Here is a 10,669-nt window from a genome sequence, read left to right as displayed (position 1 = left end):
ATTTTTCAGTCGCGATGTAGGGAGTCTTGTTTTCTGCTCACACAGGGAAAGTAACAAATTGATTGATTTCTACCTTAATTGTTTGATTTTCTACCTTATGCTTCATTGGCGTTATCTCTGAGTTAAATGTTGTTACTGTTCTGCTGCATTTGTATTAACAGCAGAGCCCTCTGTTCCACTTGGGAAGAGTAAACTAATGCTGTGTAATATTTGTAAAATTTGACCAGAAGGAAAGGCTGACAGGCATGCAGGTATGTCCTGCTGCTTGCTTTTCTGACATCTTTGGCTAAACACCATGGTGGCAGTAACAATGCTAGTCCAGCCCAAGATGTCTCCCCGCCTCCAGACTGTTAGATACTCAGTTGGTGATTTGTAGTGACTTTGAGAAGAAAGGCTGGTTTAAACCATAAACTTCCCCAGGGCACACAGTGTAGCTGGTCTTGTGAACTCTGATATTCACAGCCTGAACGTGCTGACAGTTCACTGCAGGTAAGAACGGCCGTTTCTTCACCAGCAGAGTTTAGTGAGGAAACGATGAGTCAGTCAGCCATAGTTCACTTGATGTGTTGTCTATCTACCTCTTTGAGTACAACTTATGTCCGTAAAGTATGCTTTTCTGGTAATTCTTCTGACGGTAAGATTTCAGTTATCTCTGCTTCCTACTAATTGCCAAGAGCCACGTCAGCTTTGCAGAACATGACTCAGTGCTGCCAGTGTGTTACAGTGCCTCAGTGATATAAAATGACAAATACCCTTATTTCTGTGCATGTGGGACTTAGTGCTACAAAGAGTCTCCTAGGTAAACAACTCCAATCCCTCGTAGTTTTAACCAGGAAACTTTTTTGACTGCTACTTTTTCAGATATGTGAGTTCAGTTGACGTTCTTGAAAAACAACAGGAATATGGCAGCATTTTTCCCTACACTTACTCTGGTTCAAGACTCTTCTGCGGAGTCTGTGGAAAAGAAACGGGAAACAGTGGGTTTTGTGATGTAGAAAATAAGCAGTAAAAAGAACAAAGTAGTTTGACATTCTCCCATATATGAGAGAGTGCAAGAGACAATAATAGGTAAGGAAATGCGTATTACTGCTCAGTGGCAGAACTGGTAGACAGCTGTTGTAAAAGCTGGGTTATCTCTAGTTATCTCTGTCTGAGCTTCTTTCTTGCGATGCCCTAGCGTTTTAGAAGCTCCTTGCTTGCAGGCTTACTGCTAGCTTTCAGAAACTTTCACAGAAAACCTTTGCTCAGCTTCTACTACAAGTGAAAAAATAAACAAGGTTTTGGGATCCATAATGAATATGAGGGAAAATAATGATTAAATAAAATCAGAGGGGCAGATCCCCCAGGAACCCTGAGTGTATTGGGTAATCTTGTCTCTAAAAGAGCAGCATTAAACAATGATAGGAACAAACAAACATCAAGGAAAAGCTCTCCTTGGAGGAAGCAAGGAATATTAAAAAATATGTAAAATAATGAACACTGCAGAGAAAGCAGATGGAGAGTTTCTGCTATTCTTGTCTTCAGCGATATGAAGGGATGTTAAGACTGAATTTTTCATGCCAAGAGCAGGGAAAACATTTCCATGCCTTGTGTAAAGTGGAGCGTGGTGCTCAATGCCACAAGAAACCTTTCAAGACAGGAGCTTAGAAAGATGCAGAATGGGATTGTAGTTTTATAGGGCAACATTAGTGGCTTTCAAAATTGCAATTTTGAAGATTTTTACCATGTCAACCAAATACTATTAGAGCTCAGGATCAGACCCATGTAGAGAAGACAGATGACTGGCCCACCTCTGCACTCATAGGCCACCACCTGACATGCTGTATCCTTGCAAGAGGCAAGATACAGGGCAGGAGGGGTGCCTGTTCTGACCCTGGAGGACAATACCCACATTTTCCTTCAGAGATGAGAGTAAGCCAGGTCACTACTGTATGTCAGAGCACACAAGGTGTCTGCAATGGTAGCAGAGCTCCTCCTGGCTCTAAGTCACTCCTCAGCATGTTGGACATGCTGCAGATGTATCTGTGTTTAACCAATTTTCTTCTTGGTACTGTCAGCCCCCAGTAAAGTGGCTGCATAAAATTAAAAGCTCTTGCTTCTGTATATCTGGAGTGAGCACATTTATCAGATAGCAGCTTATTCTAATGAAGTGGAGTACATTAATGCCTGAGTCATCAGGGGCTCTGGCTTTTTTTATGTCAGCTTTCCAGGCTAGCTTTGTTACGTGCAGCACTCCCTTTGAATTTGGCCACTGCCACCCCAACATTATAAAAGGATGGATTCTGGTGGGATGTTTTCAGGAAAGTGTAATGAGAAACAGTCTGGTCTGAGCAGCAACTCCAATATCATCAACCATGGATTCAAACAGGGCTTCACTTTTTAATTTAATGGTGACATGGGACATTACTGAAAAACACAACAGGAGATTCTCCTGATGGGCAACAATGAATCGCTCTGTAAAGACCAGGCATGCCTGATGCATATGGAATTCACCTATAGCATTTACGTAAATCATCCACAGGGATTAAGATGCTTTATCAAGCCCTCCAGCTTTTCTAGGTCTGTGCAAGACTTCTCCTTTTGCAGCCTGTAGACACTTTCTCTAATCCTGCTGCTCTTTGAGATACAGCTGAAGAAGTTCCTCTCTCTTGCCCATCTTTTTTCTGCCTACATCTCACCCTGTGTGTTTTCACCAGTCTGACCCACACCTTTGTACTGCTGACAAATATTTACCTTGCTTTTATTGGCATATCTCTCTCTCTGTCCTTTTCCACTGTTTAGGCTATGGTCTTGATCTGACTGTCTCTTCAGCAGTATTTGGTGTTAGACCTCCTGACCACTGTAACAAAGCACAGCCAAAAATCAATCATTTTCCTTCCCAGATCTCACAATTTCCAACCATCCTGGTATTCTAGAAGCAGCAAAACATCTTGCCTTTATTGGATTGTAGTGTATGGCAGAGGGACAGATGCATGCCTACAAGCAGGCAGACAATACATAACCCAAATATTTTAAAAACTAGATCTCCTAAGTGCATCCTTTCATCTGAGAATGTGTGAGAGGAGGTATCTGATTCTTAAAGGACCTCAGAAACATGCATCCAACAGAGTTGCCATCCCACAGCCATACAATAAATTTCTTTTTACAAAATGAGCAGGGTGTCAGGAGCTCCCGTCCTTTATTCCCAACTTTTTCCGTGCAAACTCATTTATTTCTGGCCTCTTAGTCTGTCTCTACTCAGGCAAACTAAAAGCTCATATTTCTGAGATTACTTGTGAGTCAAAATATGCAGTTTCAAAGCAAGTGGTGTTGTGGAGTGAGAAAAATTTAAGAAGTACAGAAAAAGCAGACCAAGTTGGTAATGTCTAAAGACGGTACCAAGCAAGCAGGGCTGGGATCTTAGGCAGTTTCAGAGATACAAATTCAATTCTAGTTTTACCACAGGGTTCAGTACAGGTTTTATTTTAAAGATCAGAGATAAGGCCATGAATTATAGATGTTTTTAGACTTTGCTCCGATCTAGGTTGCAAGGTTCACTGGTAGAGGGTACAGTCACAGGAACCCAACCAAGTAATGCAGAAGCAGCCAGGCTAACTCATTGCTATCTTAGGTATCACACACATACCACCGAGAGGAAAAACATGCACCTTTGTGCATTTTAAAATTCTACAGTGGGCACCTAGATTAAATTGAGGAAGCAGCACACTCTCCCCTCACAGCACGTTCCCCCAGCCTGAATAGTGCTACATGCATCACTGCCTCAGTCCCCCTCTGCCCTTCTCTGACCTTTACTGGAAATACCAGGGATTAAAGCAGGTGGGGGCCACAGGGATGGTTATTTTCCTTTCCTCTAATGGCATGATTTTGTAGGGATAGGTAATAGCTGTTATTAGGAGAGTGACTGTGTGGAGAACATCAACATGACTTTAAACACACAGTTCCTCTTTGTTTGTCTTATCTTGCTTCTATCCTAAACTCATCACAGCTTCAATATGAATATTTTGATTTAATTTAGGTCAGATTTATTTCTAGCAACTGCTTTGTATTACAGCAGATGGCAGCATTTCCCCAGATTTCCAGAAATGAAGCTTACCTGGATTTCAGACAATACATGTATTGTCTCGTCGCCTGGTGTCTGCTTGCCACCAGCAGAAGACTGTAGGAACTGAGCAACTGGATCGAAGCAGCTAGAGATAGAAACAAGACTGAAATCACATTCCTTACATTTGCAGGACTTGGCTCCTCACCGGAGGTCTGATCAGCTGTTGCATCACCTCTTCATTCATCTAGGACGATGTCTCCCTTCCAATTTATATCAAACTTCAAGATCAAAGTAATTAAAAATCTACTCTAATTAATTTATTCTCCTTGATGACAATACATAACAAAATAGATCATACTTTGTGGGTAGTATGCCAAAAGCAAAGTGACATTTTTCAGCGCTCGATTTAATAAGACGTTCGTGCCATATTAAAAAGCACCTCTGTTAAACAACCTACAACAGCTGGCTGAATAAACTGTGGTGTGAGCGAGGCCCCGGATTACTACTTCTGCTAGTGACTGTTCAAAAGAGCCTCAGATATGCTCTGTTGATTCACCCAGCCCTGAAAAGCAAGGAGAAAAGTAATCAGCGCTCTTCTGTCCAGCCCTTTGTTTTCTTCCCTGCTCTGGGAGCAAGGACCAGAACGCTTTTTGGGAGATGACCATAGGCACACCAAGCTCTTTCTAATACCCTCTAGACCCTGTGGAAGCATTTCTTGTTACTTCGTGGCAAGTCCCTTGTCCATCCTGTGCTTTTATACCTACCTGACTGGTATTAATCAGTCCTAGTGGTCAGTTTCACAAGCACAAGAGAGGTGCAAAGATGCCTTATTCTGGGAGGTTGCTCCTGATGCAAACACAAAAGAACACAGATTTACTTCTACGTAGGCTCTGCCTTCAATTTCTACTTTTTATCCTGCTTCTGTTCTCACAAAATATGTTAATGGCATCCAGATGCTTATTAACATGTTTCATACTAGCAACCAGAGACAGGAAATACAGGCCAGATGAGGAAAAGAACAGCTTAAACAATAGTTAAGAGAGATGAGAGGAATTCAGAGTCAGCAGGGATGAGTAAAATTTATTCTGGAGCTTTCATGAAATGAATCAAATGGTTATCAGTGAATGACTTTATAAATTCTAGGGACAGGAGAGGTCCCACAGGACCACAGAACCTATTATCAATACCTAATGCTATATTTGCAAGTCCCCCTGATCTTAAAGACCCACATGATCCTAAAGCAACCACTACAGGCTTACAAAAAACAAGCCATGTCTAACCAACTCCATTTTCTTTGATAAGGCAGCTGGCCTGGCAGCTAGGAAAGGGAAGTCACAGATGTGCTGTATCTTCACATGAATAATGCTGGCTCATGCAACCACCAAAGGAAACTGTCTAGACAGTGTTACTACGAGGTGAACAGGTGAGCAGTTTATGCTCAAGGTGTAACATTCATCACAGCCACTGCCATGGGAATGTTCGCTCTTGAAATCTGGCCAAAGAGGCAGGAGGCTGTATTTCTGTGTGCATACCAGAAGAGATGGGAGACACAGGGAGAAAGAGTTAACGTCCCACAGGAAATCACCATCAGCGAGGAAATGACCCCAGTTCCCTATGTTATACTCAAGGTCTTGGCATTCACAATCATCTTTCCTTACAAGACATGTGTGCCACCCACCCCCAGGCCAGCTTTTAATGAAAGAAACACTTAAAATGCTCTTCCACCAATCTACCCAGCCTGCAGAGACTGTCACAGACCACTGCTTATACCTGTCCCTCAGAGGAGCCTTTTCATCCTTTTGAAAACTGCCTCCTTCTTTCCCAGCTCTGTAAAGAAATCTGACAAACTAGAAATCTTGAGGGCATTATACTTCAGTTTCCCATTTTCATGGCTGCATTCATTATTAATAGCTCATCGTTAAATGTTAATAAATTGAATATCAGAGGTTTAAGGCTTGTTAGGCACCTTTCCTTTTTTTTCCTCCTAGGTCCATTTGTTGGACAAGCTCATTCAACATCATGCAGGGGAAGCTGTCAGTCAATAACAGGTGTACCTTTTGCAGAAAGTTGTAATGTCTTTGTTTCCAAACTCTGCAGAAGTGCTTGGAATACAAAAGCTTTTGCTTTGAGTTGTTTTTTTCTTTAAGAAAACAAACCCCCCTCCAAACAGTAACTTGCTCTCCAGTTAATTTATTAGAGCAGGAGTTGACAACTTCTAGCTTTGTTCATGAATGAGTTGGTTTCACAGGAAAGATGGGAGCAGCTTGGCTGTGAAAGGCTGTCGATCTGTGTAGGACCGATCCTGATGCAGGATCTGTCCCCCAAAGAGCGGTGAATGGGGGATGCTCCAGGAGAAGCACAGAAGCCCATGGGAGGGAGGGAGCCTCTCCATGTTTTTCAGGGTGGACATCCCAGGGGTGTACAGCCCCTTCTGGGTACAGCAGCGACACTGTTGGCAGCACTAATATTTGCTCGTGTAGGGTTGTATTGGTGTTAACGCCTTCACTTTACAGTTAAGACCTGAAAGAAGGACTCTGTTTAAGAACTGAATGGCTCAGCATTTGGGGCTCAGGCACAAAAAACTGAAATGCTTCTCGATGGGCAGAAATATACTGAAACAAAGAACCACTGGAGGAGGTGGGTGACAGTCTCTGGAGGGGACATACAGCATGCAGGACATGGGCAGGGACCTTCACACTTCACTCAGCAAGTGGAGGACCTTGGGGGGGACATGGTGAAGCTGAAGACAGAGCTCAGGAAATAGAAGCAAGAATGCCAGCAGTCTTGCCGCACAACCTACAAAGAAAGATCAAATGGACTGCTTCAGCAGAGAGAAGAGACATGCTCACACCCTTCACGTATGTAAAACGGGCTAGAAGGAGGGAGAAAAAAATATTGCCTCCACATCCTCTGGGTTGTGGAGGCAATAACAAGCAGTAATGTGCTAAAGCATTCCCTCTAGGGGGGTTTAAGTTCAAGATGAGGAGCAATTTTTCTCTAGGAAGATAGTTGAACTGAGGAACAGGCTGCCTGGAGAGGCTATGGAGTCTCTGTTAATCTGCAGATTTTGAGAGGATAGGTGAGATGAATGCTTACAAGCAGGATTTGGGTAGAGCTGACCCTGCGACGGGGCAGACTAAGGCAGGAGAGAACCTTCCATTGATCCGTGATTACATTATGAACAATACATTCTAAAATCAGCTGATGCAAAGGAGCTTGCATCTAAAACTCATTAAAAAAAATTGTCTGATGTGATCTGGGAACCATTATTGGTTTCTTTTCTTTTTTCCCCCCTTTGAAATGGTAGGGAAATTCCAGAGACCGTAAGAGCTGGTACTCAAAAGAGAGCAAAAACTATAATTTTAGACCAGCTCGTCTGACATCCATACTGAACTCACATGTAAAGGACAATAATATAATGCCAATCAACATGGCTTTTTTTGGAAGAAAACCTCACATCTGGAAAACCTGCTTTCCTCCTTTGAGATAACAAGTTTGGCAGATAAAAGGCAGTGTAATGGAGTTTTGTAAGACATTTGACTCAGTATGCAGCAACATTATGATTAAAAGATTAGTACTCCCCACTATCAGAATAGTCCATGTTAAATGCATTAGCTGATAGCTCCCTGGTGGGAGCTGTGCTACCAACAGGACAGAATTGCCCAGGAGGTGCCCAGACCTGGCACTGGTTCACATTGCCACTCAGGATCTGGGAGCAAACCTAAGGTGATCACTGACAGTACGTATACAGGATGTAAGGATCAGCCAGGTGGCAAGCTGGGCTGAGTAAAGTCATTTAGAAACTGCTGCTACACAGAATATGCTGGACGCATTGCTATTTTTTTCAAGTACCAAGAGCAAATGGTGTTAAATACCCCCACCCTGGGGACTCCCACAGCTGCTCTTCTCTTCCTTTACTATGTCCAGGGGAAGCCAACCTCTGATATCTCACCTTCATACTTCTGTAATATGAACTAGCCCCTAAATTACAGTCTGAAAGATTGTTTGGAGCCTGCAGAGCCTAGGCCCCTTGTCTGATACTATTCAGCGTATTTTTTCACTGCAGAAACAAATACAGCATGGCCGTATTAACCATTAGCCTATAAAGATAAAAATATAATGAAATGCAGACACACATGGTCTATAAATATATTTAGGCTGTCTTGAGGAACACTAGTCCCAGGCCTCCACAGTATGAAAAACACTCCACTGTATAAATACTGTGCATTTGGCAATACTGTTTTAAGGATGGGGGTTCTGGGGTGTTTTTTTTCTTTAGGGCTCGCACAGTCTCTAGTCAAGCTGCCTATTTGGCAAAGGTTCTTGCCCTGGCTCAGGCGATGGCTTTCCCTGGCAGGCAGTTGCCAGGAGCTGCCAAGAAGTGTGACATGAGCACTGATGCATCGACACCCAAAGGCAACTGCACACACCTTCTGCTTCTCCTGCTCAAGAACAGGCAGAGTGAGATTTCCAAGTGATAAAGAAAGATGCTGGCAGAAATGCTGAGTAACACTGGAAACACCCGGAACAATGGTAGAGCTGCAGTCTTCAGCATCGGGTTTCCTGCCTCTCAGGAAAGATGCTCTGAATCCACTTTTAATGTAAGTTAAAAAAAGCATTAAATATCCATGCTTTTATGCAGCATTTAAAATACCTTCTGATTGATTTAGCTCCCCTTTAGAAGTGAAGCAAGCTAATTAAATTAGTTGAGGCCCTGGTAGCTTTGCTCTGCAAAGCCTGGGACCGGCTTTGCCCAGGTGGCCACCATGACCACATGCTGCAGGAAAGGGGCAGCAGGTGAAAGGAGAGGTACCTGCATCCCCACGACCCATCTTGGGCAACGTTTAACCTCCAGCAATGGTGGAGGGTGGCACCACAGGTTCATCCCATGGTGGGACCCATGGACGTGCCCCATTACAGGCTAACATTCCACAGAAGAGCAAGCTGAGCAGGTGAGACCATGACCTCTCAATCCCCTGCAATTTGGAGCCTTTCACCCTCTTTAAAGCCACATTTTAGGTGAATGTCCAAGCAAAACGAAAGCAGGCGTGCCTGCATCTCAGTCCTACAGACTTTTGAAAATGTCAGCCACTGTGCCAACTGGAAGCACAGGCCAGAGAGGAAAGAGAGGCCAATTAAAAAGCCAGGTTGTCTCTGTATTGCTCAGGGCTAACAGAACAGATGATAGCATCGCTGGAAGCTGCGTTTGCTTTTAATTGTCCTTGTTCCACTGAATAACAAATTCTCTCCTCCTCCCACACAACAGAAAAAAAAAAGCATGAGTTTTTTGGAAAAGATGAGTTGACTCAATTCCTTTCCTACAGCGCATGACAGCAAGCTGCAGTTTTTAGCCTTGCATCCAGGCAAGTTCAGAATATCTCTGCATGCATTTTTGTTTCAAATCTTCTGGGATTGGCTAAATATATTATTTTGGAGAGAAAAGGTTATGGAAGCACTAAAGACTCTGTTCATTCAGCTCTTAAATTGCAACCAGCCAAAGGGAATAGCACAGGTAGATCCCATTTGTGAGGTGGTCATATTTAGAAGTTATTTTACAGGTGTCAGAGGGCTGGGATGTAGGAGGTGCTGAGGATCTGAGCATGATCCAGGGAAAGAAGTTGATCACCTCAGCCCAGAGATGAAACACTGGGGTTACCACAAGATTTATCCTTCATGTAGCTGTTTCCCAGGAAAGCCATTGCTCTTCCCTTATCCTTGACCAGCTCACATTTCCAGCATTTTCCAGGAAAGACTGAAGGGAAACCCTATCTAGGCTGAAGGATAGATGACCAAAAACACCTCAACACACATTTTGCAGGGCCTAAGTCCAGCCAACATGATTCAATGCATTAAAAGTCACATATTTCAATAGAAACACTTTAAAAAATAATCATAACCACAGCGAACATAACTGAGAACCTGTCAGATAAAACAACTGCAGAGAAAAGTTAATCTCATTTAAATATTTTTTTGGGTGTGGGGGGTTGTAGGTGAAGCAGAAACAAACACAAAGACAGCAACCTATAAGCAAGCAGACAGGATGATCTTGGGAGTAATTAGTAAAGAATACACATAAAGGAAGCTCCCCCAACCCCCCTCGTGATTTAACTGCATACTGCACCACTTTCATCTACTGTATGAAAAATGTGAACGATCATTTCCTACCTACCCTCTCCATGCCGCTCATGCTTCATGCATGCTCACGGGGAATCCTTAGGAGGGGAAGCCTTTTAATGAGACCTTTCCACTAGGAAGAGGAAAAATAGACAATCCTGGCATGAGTCATAACTCCAAAGGACTACCCTCATCATATTTCTGAAAGGCAGCAGATCTTCAGTAGCAATCTCAGTGTAGAGCTGCTGTTATGTACGTAGACAGGGTAGCGGAAGGAAGTCAGAGCAGATTAATAATTTACTCCTGCCTCAGAGCTCTTTAGTCACACTGAATCAGCAAAAGCATTCAAAATAAAAACATCACAATATTGCAAGCATTGCCAAATTACAAAGAAGTTGCCTCTGCCAGCAGGAAAGTGCTTCTCTAGTTGATCCATAAGGTCATTCATGCCCATGCAGAGGACACGAGATGTCTCAAACCCCTGCATGGCAGCACTGGGCCCTCAGCAGGGAT

The 10,669-nt window shown here is 43.2% G+C and overlaps 1 long non-coding RNA gene across 1 annotated transcript; it reads right to left on the bottom strand.

Annotated features, from left to right (window-relative positions):
- Positions 1-961: 961 nt before the first annotated feature.
- On the bottom strand, positions 962-10,415 carry LOC135312532 (uncharacterized). The gene is made up of 4 exons (XR_010372111.1): positions 10,212-10,415; positions 4,807-4,888; positions 4,094-4,187; positions 962-2,839 (listed from the first exon to the last, which is right to left on the bottom strand). It is a non-coding gene; the product is annotated as an uncharacterized LOC135312532 (long non-coding RNA).
- Positions 10,416-10,669: the final 254 nt, after the last annotated feature.

Source organism: Phalacrocorax carbo, chromosome 3, assembly GCF_963921805.1.
Source record: "Phalacrocorax carbo chromosome 3, bPhaCar2.1, whole genome shotgun sequence".
In the NCBI taxonomy this organism is placed as follows: domain Eukaryota; kingdom Metazoa; phylum Chordata; class Aves; order Suliformes; family Phalacrocoracidae; genus Phalacrocorax; species Phalacrocorax carbo.
This window is presented reverse-complemented; position numbering and strand designations above follow the sequence as displayed.